Source organism: Neofelis nebulosa, chromosome 5 (assembly GCF_028018385.1).
Source record: "Neofelis nebulosa isolate mNeoNeb1 chromosome 5, mNeoNeb1.pri, whole genome shotgun sequence".
Taxonomy (NCBI): Eukaryota; Metazoa; Chordata; class Mammalia; order Carnivora; family Felidae; genus Neofelis; species Neofelis nebulosa.
Window position 1 is genome coordinate 146,116,706 of NC_080786.1, and position 8,016 is coordinate 146,124,721.

General features: G+C 52.7%; 1 protein-coding gene across 2 annotated transcripts in view; it reads right to left on the reverse strand.

Moving 5' to 3' along the window:
• TIAM1 (TIAM Rac1 associated GEF 1) overlaps nucleotides 1–5,857 on the reverse strand; it is a 396,414-nt gene extending 390,557 nt beyond the window's left edge. For both annotated transcript variants that reach the window (XM_058731853.1, XM_058731852.1), the window contains exon 1: nucleotides 4,974–5,857. The gene's annotated coding sequence lies outside the window, so the exon portion shown is untranslated. The remainder of the gene's footprint in view (nucleotides 1–4,973) is intronic.
• Nucleotides 5,858–8,016: the final 2,159 nt, after the last annotated feature.

Below are 8,016 nucleotides of genomic sequence, written 5' to 3' on the forward strand. Positions count from 1 at the left end.
GGGGGGCAGATGATGCAGTTAAATAATACAAGAGGCTTTTTTAAAAACCCTTCTCGTTCATAAAGTCAAAGCGGCCCTGGCCAGAAAAACATGCAATATCTTTCATATCATACTTTGGTTTTCCCAGGGGGCTGCAAAACGCTAGGACCCCCATTCCCCCAACTACACCCAAGTGTCCCTTTATGGAAAGAAACTTTGTGACAGCACTAAAACTCAAAGGGCCTTGGCCCACTCAGAAACTGAGGATGCACTCAGCTGAAAGAACCTTCCTCCCACAGAGCTGTTCCCTGAGTCACCACTCTGTTAAACGTCCTTTGAAGACACACAATTGACCAGCTCTCAGATCATGGCAGTATTGTGCACCACCCCCCCAACACTTTTGCTACCATTTCAAGCAACTGAGACCCCACTTGCAGATGAATGCAAGCCTCTGAGCTCAGGCTCAGTCCACGAGGAAGGAACCTCTTCACCTAGCAAAAGAGCTCCAAGGTCTTCTAGAAGAATCTCACAAGAACACAGGAGGAATCTTCGCATAACCACAGTCTAGACCTTTATGAATTTCTTAACGAGGTCCCTGGAGACCCAGAACAGTGAAAGTCTTATGCTGGAGGGATGTAGAGGAAGGTACAGGAGATTGGGAAGGGGATAGAAGGGAAAAACCCACCTAACTAGTAATATCTGGTACCTTTCACACTAGACCATTGTTTTCAAAACATTCTGTTCCTGGCTGAGTACTGCTTAATTTGAGTGCCTCTTTTATTCAAGTTTTTTTCATTTTTCTAAATAAGTGATTTGACCTACAATGATGAGAGATAACTTTTTTTTTAATGCATTTATTTATTGGGGGGGGGGGGCGCAGAGAAAGAGGGAGAGAAGGAATACCAAGCAGACTCTTTCTCCTGGCGCTCAAACTCCTGGAGCAAACCATGACACCATGACCTGAGCCAAAATCAAGAGTCTGATGCTTAACCGACTGGGCCACCCAGGGGCCCCAAGAGAGAATTTTTCTTTAAATACAGGGGTCGTTACCTAAATAAAACTGAATATTTAGGCATGAACTGACCTCTAGTTTGGAACTGTTAAACAAACAAACAAACAAAAAAGACACAGAAAAGTGTTGCTGAGGCCTGTTTTTTCTGGTCCTGTATTGAGAAAAATCAAACAAAAAGACAGACATACACAGAAACATATACTCTACCCATCTGCTTAATTTGGAAAGGAAAATTAAATGCACACATGTACAGTATACACACACATGCACACACACAACTCCCGTGGAACAGTGTTTAGGATACAGGAGTCCAATGACCAGAGACAGTGAAAATGAGGATCTTTCTCCACTGTAAGCCTGCACCTGTGGGGTTCAGGAATCTGTCCATCGCCCACAGGAACCAAATTCTCTTTCAGCCTTCCCACCTTTGCCCCTCCTGCACTCGCAAACAGCAGAAGCCCCTGCCTTCGCGGACTTCTATTTGAGGTTTCAATGTGATCCCTGTGTTCTCACCTGCCTTCCTCGCTTGGGAAAGCACAGGCTTGAACTTCCCATTTATTAAAGTGCAGTCTCACAAACCCTTCTCCTGCAGACAGTAAGCTCCTTGTGGAGAGGAAAGAACCAAGTGTTCACAACCAGCACACCCAGTAGGCCCTCAGCAAGGCTCTGGGGAAGAGATTTCCGGCCAGGCGCTGCGGAAAGCCCGGGGTTCAGTGAGCCGCCCCAACTGCAGGAATTTTGACCAGGAGGAGACTGGGCCAGGCGGGGAGGGGAGGAGAGGGAAGCTGGGAGGGAGAACTGCAGGGGAAAAGGAGAGGAAGTCTTTGTCCCTGCTCCTTGCAGGAGCATTAGAGAGGAGTTAAACTGTCAGCTAATGAGATTTCCTAACCACGTGCTCCCTTTTAAGTCTAGGCCCCCAATTGATTTGATCCCCAGACGGCCGGCCGCAGGGGGCACAGCTGCCTTTCAGCATCCCTAAGGGCCAGAGAATTCCCAGAACAAGTGCAGGAAGGCTCGGAATCATGGCTAGGAGAACTTTAAATAGGTTATCTCGTACATTAATTGAGACCTAGCAATAACACCACTGGCCCCTCTGTTTGCAGGAGTCAGCCACCTTTTGGGGTGACTGAGGCAGGCCTGGAGAGCAGAACGGGGTCGGGAGCATTCTCTGTGGGCTTCTGCACCCGCTGGACAGACTTGGGTTCCAGTCACTCACCTAGTTTCTGTCTGTCCATTGGCTTTTGGGGGCCAGTTAAGACCCCTGAGGTCAGGGCACGTGGGTGGCTCAGTCGGTCAAGCGTTGGACTCTTGGTTTCAGCCCAGCTCAAGACGATCTCACAGTTCGAGGGTTCGAGCCCAGCACTGGGTTCCACACTGACAGTGCAGAGCCTGCTTGGGATTCTCTCTCCCTCTCTCTACCCCTCCCCCACTCACTTTGTGTCTCTCTCTCTCTCTCTCTCAAAATAAATAAATAAGCTTAAAAAAAAAAAAAAAAAAAAAAAAGACCTCTGAGGTTGACATTCAAAGAATATGTTATTGGACCTAACCCAGTAATTTGCCCCAACCAGCAAAAGGGGGTTGAAACTGGAAACACTTTTTCAATAATATCCTATGTTGTAGCCAAGTCTGAGATTGTGTCTCTTCAACTATCTGATTATGAGCTGTACAGGAGTTTTTCTTGGTTTTGTTTTTGTTTTTCCTGTATGAAACTGGCTTCTCTCTTAACCTTAAAAAAAAAAAAAATAGCCGTGTCAGGCTGGTGGAGCCGAGGAAAAACAAGTCAAAACACATTGACGGCATTTTGAAGATATTCAATGAAATCAATTCTCCCTTTCTACCTTCCTTAGTCAACAGCCTGCACCTTTAGTTTATTTCTCCTTTATTCAAAGATAATTACTTAGCAGCTTTGGTGTTTACCACTCAAAAACAACCTCCCTGGCGGGGCTCTTCATTATGGGGTACAACAGAGCATATTCTAGAAACCAGAGATTTACTAAACTTCTGCCACAAGACACAGCTCAAATTTCACTTCTACCAGGAAGTGTTCTCTCCCGGCCTCCAGGTATCTCTTTGGTCAAACCTCCCTCCATCCGGGTCCTAATCACTTTGCACAGTGGCCATTGGTTCATGGGGCAACCGCTTCCCACCTGGACAAGTCTCCCTCCTCCAAACCCAGGCCTGGGCCTCTGCATAGCCTTAAAGGAAGAAGGAAGAAAGAAGAAAAAAAAACTAAAACCTAATGGAAATTCAAACACATAAAATGGAGCTGGAAGCGATTAGATAACTATAATTAAACCTAAGGCCAAGTAAAACAAGCCCTGTTTGAAGCTGAAAGCAGTCTTCAAGCTTTCTAAAATAAAATAGGAGCCAGGGAAGTGGAAAATAGGAAAAGGGGGAAAGACACAGGCTAGCTATATCCTCTAGAATAGACTCCCTCTAACTGGGAAACACCATTCCAGTGTTTCATCTGTGACAGTTGCTGTGCTAAAACTAGGGGTTTTTAACTGTCGTTTAAAACCCGCCACAAATGGGAATACACGTTATTCCCACTTTACAGACTCGGAAACTGAGTAGCTCAGCCTAGATCACTCAGCTTGTGAGTGACACTGAGCAGATACGGGAACCCGAGTTTGTCCGACCTCTGCGCCCAGGCTCTCAGCCTCTGCTCCAGTTCAAACTGTGCACCAAGTCAGCACGCTCGGGTAACCCGATCGCTACCGCTCGGACTCAAGGATGCCCCACAGCTGCTCTGCGGGACCGCGTGGGTACCATTAAAAGCGGGCATGGATTGGCCAGCGTCCCCAAGGGCTCGCGCGCGTCCTTCAAGACTTGGCAGCACGCAGGAAAAGGCATGCTCGGAATTAACCTGGGCTGATCCGGAGGCAAGGCCAGAGGATGCTACTGGAAGGGAGGTGAGCTTGGCTCGGTCAGCGCCCCGACGGCCGTCAATCTGAGAGGACCCCTGGCAGGGACAAGGCTCCTCTGGGTGCACAGGGCCTGGGGGCCGCCGTGCGCGGCAGGGACTGGGCGCGAAGGCGCCGTCTAGTCGTCTTTTCCCTGCAGCATCTCTCCAGGAGGCCGGGGGAGGGGGCGTCACCTGACAGCACGCACCAACTTCTCCCAGCTCGGAGGGGGCGCGTGGCGGCAGCCTCAGGCCGGGGAAGCGCAGCGCGCGGCTCTCGCCCAATGGCGAGGTCTGTAAACAAAAGCGGGCCCCACGCGGGTCCCCCAAAGGGCGGTGAGCTGCGCAGCGCAGCACGACCCTAGCGGCAGAGCCCGCGAGAGGGCGAGGCGGGATCGGGAGCCGGGAGTCCTCGCACAGCCCCCGGGATCCCGCACCCGGACCAGTCATTGTCTGCGCGCGCGCAGAAGGCCGTTTTAAATGCCTCCTCCCAGGTTAGCCACGGGTCCCCGGCCCGGTGTGCTGGCCCCCAGGCTCTCCGTCCCGCGTGTCCCGCCCTGAGCGCTGCACGGATCGCCAAGGTGAGAGCCGACAACGTCGCCGAAAACCCAGGCCTGGAGGTGCCCAAGTCAGGGACGGAGACACACACACATACACACACGCACACGCACGCCCTTCCCGAAGTTGATAAAAATCAGCCGACAAATACAAAGTGCCGCCGCCGCCGCAGGTCAGCGCCGACCTCCTGCTGCCGAGAAGACCGAATGCCAACGCCTGGACACTGTCACTTTCATTCGGCACCGGGCACCTGGGCGCCGCTGGCTCGTCCCCCTCCCGACTGCTCCCTCGCGCGAGGGGTTTCCTCTAGCTTACCCTCGCCAGCTCCTCACCTTCCAAGTGTGTGAACGCGAAAACAATACGAGTAAAACCCAATCGGGGGGAGCTAGGACCCGCCGGGAGCCCCAGTGTGCGGGAGACGGGGGTCAGGACGTGCCCGACACGGGCCGAGCGGCTCCGGGCATCCTCACCCCGATTCCTCGGGGCGGCTTCGGACAGCCGGCACAGGCCCGCGGTACTCACCCGCGACGCTCGTCCCGGATCTCCGCGACGCCGCCGGGGACAATGCGGGGACGCCGGGCTCCTGGGGCTGCGGGCGCCGAGGCGTTCGCGGCGCTGCAGAGCTGCGCGCCCGACGGCGGCGGCGCTGCTCGGCCCGGCCGCACTCCGGCCCGCTCGCCGTCTGCCAATGGGAGCTGTCAGGGCGCCTCTGCCGGCGGCCTTGTGGGCGGGGCCACGGGAACCCGTGGGAAACGGAGCTCCGATTGGGCCGCCTGACAATCGCTCCGCCTCCAGGCGGCCAATCGGAGGCGGCGGATACAGGAGCGGGGCGTTCGGAGTTGGGCTGAAGAGTGACAACAGGAGCACGCTGGGTACCCGGGCTGCATCCCGGCCGGTGGCGCCAAGCTGGAAGGATGCAGGCGCCGCGCGCTCCGGCGCTGCCACCCCACGAGGGTCTGGCAGCGCGGCCTTGGGAGAGCGGGGGAAGGTAGCAGAGGCGCGGCGGGCTGGGGAACCGCGAGGGAGCCCCTAACAAAGCAGCTTTGGGAGGGCCGAGCGGCCTCCGCCTCCTCCGGCTATAGGTCGACGAAGCTGCCTGTCACTCTGCATAGGTGGAGGTGGCCAATGACGTACAGAGAAGGAGCTCGAGTTGGCGCGCGCGCGCGGCTCGGCATCAGTGGGATTGGTCGGAGGTAAAGGATTTTCCTGCCACCTAAGGCTGAGAGGAAAGGGGAAAGGAACGGGGAAGGGGAAGAGCCAGAAAACGTACCTGGGACACGTGGTCTGGCTTGGGAGGCGTGTGTCTGGCTCTAGGGGGAGACAGGAACTTTTTTACGAGGCAGAAAAACCCTAACGTAATGCCTCCCTGTGGATGCTGGGGGATGTTAGCGCTAACCGAGCTCCAGGTGGGGCACCGTGGCCTGAACGGAATCCTGGGGAGCCCTCGACTCCCCGGGATGACCCACCTTGCCCAACGAGTGGCTTGGGACTTAACATGCACCCACTGGGCAGAGTACGTGACTCGGACTAGGTTCACACGGACCTCCTGCTGCCTTCTGTAAAATCCGGAAACGACCCTGGCAGTTTACCTTTCGCGAGGTTCCGAGCGACACCGAAGCCGGGACGCTGACGGTGGAGACTCTAACGAAGCTTTCCCCACGCTGGGCCAGTGCTTCCTCCTCACCTTAAGAGCCTTGGACTTCACCATTAAGAACAAAGGCTGGGGAGAATATTCTTTACAGCCCGAGGGGTGGGAAGACCTGGGCTCCCGAGGTTATCTGATTGAAAACAAAAGGAACCGCAAAAGGAATTGCCAGTGGCCTAGAGGGTAAACCTAAACTGGAAAATGAAAAATCATCCTTGACTTCCCCCTCCTCCTTCTCTTCTTGCCTGCCTCCCAAACCCATGCCCTCCTCCAGGTTTTTTCTCACCCGACCACAGGTCTTTCTGCCCCCACCCTCTTGAAATCTATTCTCCCCTCTGCGGAATCTTCCTTCTAAACTGAAAAATAGTATTTTGCGCCCTCACCATTGGGTTCTTCCCTTTCCCCAGAATACCCTCCCCTCCCTCACTTAACAGCTCCTACCCATTCTTCAGAACCCAGTTTTGCAGGCAATACATTCATGCAGTAGACATTTGCTGAATTCCAGCAGTACAGCAGTCTTGTAGACACTGGAAACCTCCTGTATCGTCAAACTTAGAGACCCACACCCCCCACCCCCACGCTCCTACTCCCTCCTTGTATTACCTGGGCTGAAATTGCCAGTTAAGTATGTCCTCCGCCACCAGCACAGAACTCCATTCCATCCAGAATCTTCTCTGTCTTGTCCTCTGCTGTTTCCCAGTGCCTAGCACAGTACTTGATATATTTGGGGCACTCAAAAATATTCAGTCAATAAATATAGACGAGCTATAATTAGAGGTAAGAGCTTTGAAGATTTGAAGTGCTTCTAAAGCATCAGTTTTGAGAAGTAGAGTTAGGATAGTAGATGGAAGAGGGGTATGTCCGCCAGATGCCATGATGGGTGTTGCAGGGAGGTTTCTGAGTGAAGTTTGTGAGATTTTCCAAGACACCCTTTCAAAAAACTACCTTCATCTCAGCGAATACCTTGCCCAGGCTTCTCAATGGAGAATCATTCTTGGGTGAAGCTTTTCATCCCAGGAGAAAGAGCAATTTCTTTTCTTTTCTTTTCTTTTTTTAATGTTTATTTTTGAGAGAGAGAGAGAGAGAGCCCAAGCAGGGGAGGGGCAGAGAGAGGAAGAGATAAGACAGAATCTGAAGCAGGCTCTGGGCTCTGGGCTGTCAGTACAGAGCCCAACACAAGGCTCGAACTCAGGAGCCCTGAGATTATGACCTGAGCTGAAGTCTATGCTTAACCGACTGAGCCACCCAGGTACCCCAAGAGCATTTAAGTGGTTACAAGCCATCATATTGGAGGGGGGGGGGGGAATACACACACACACGTACTTATGAGCTCAGCGTTTTCCCCAAAGTATGTTCAAAAGTGCATTTGGCTATTCTATGGAGCCAGACTGCCTACTCTCAAATCATAGCCCATCATTTTCTAGCTGTGACCTTGGGCAAGTTACCTCAGATCCCTGTGCCTCGGTTTGCCCATCTTTATAAAGGAGATGACAACAGTCCCCACTATATAAGGTTGGTATCGGGATGAATGAGTTAGTATCAGTCATGAGCTTAGAAGAGTGCTTGGCATATGGTAACATTAAAGAATGTTCATTAAATAAACGTCTTCCACTGGAGACACATGTGGCGGCACCTGCTGAAGCCACCCGTTTCAGTGACAGGCTACTACATTTAGGCTTTCCTGGGAGTAAGCAGTTGGATTTCTCGTCTCTGCCTCACTCCCGGCTGCTACCTGTTGTTAAGGACGTACCACTGTTGCCAGGTGAACTTCAGATTAATCCTGAGTGGCCATCTCATAGCCTTGGGCATAGCTCTTGCTGCTCCTAAGAAATCTGAAAAGCAGTTAAGAGAACTCAGGAGTTAGACTGGCTGATTTGAACCCAAGCTCCACCAGCTCTGAAGCCTTGAGCAGGTTACTTA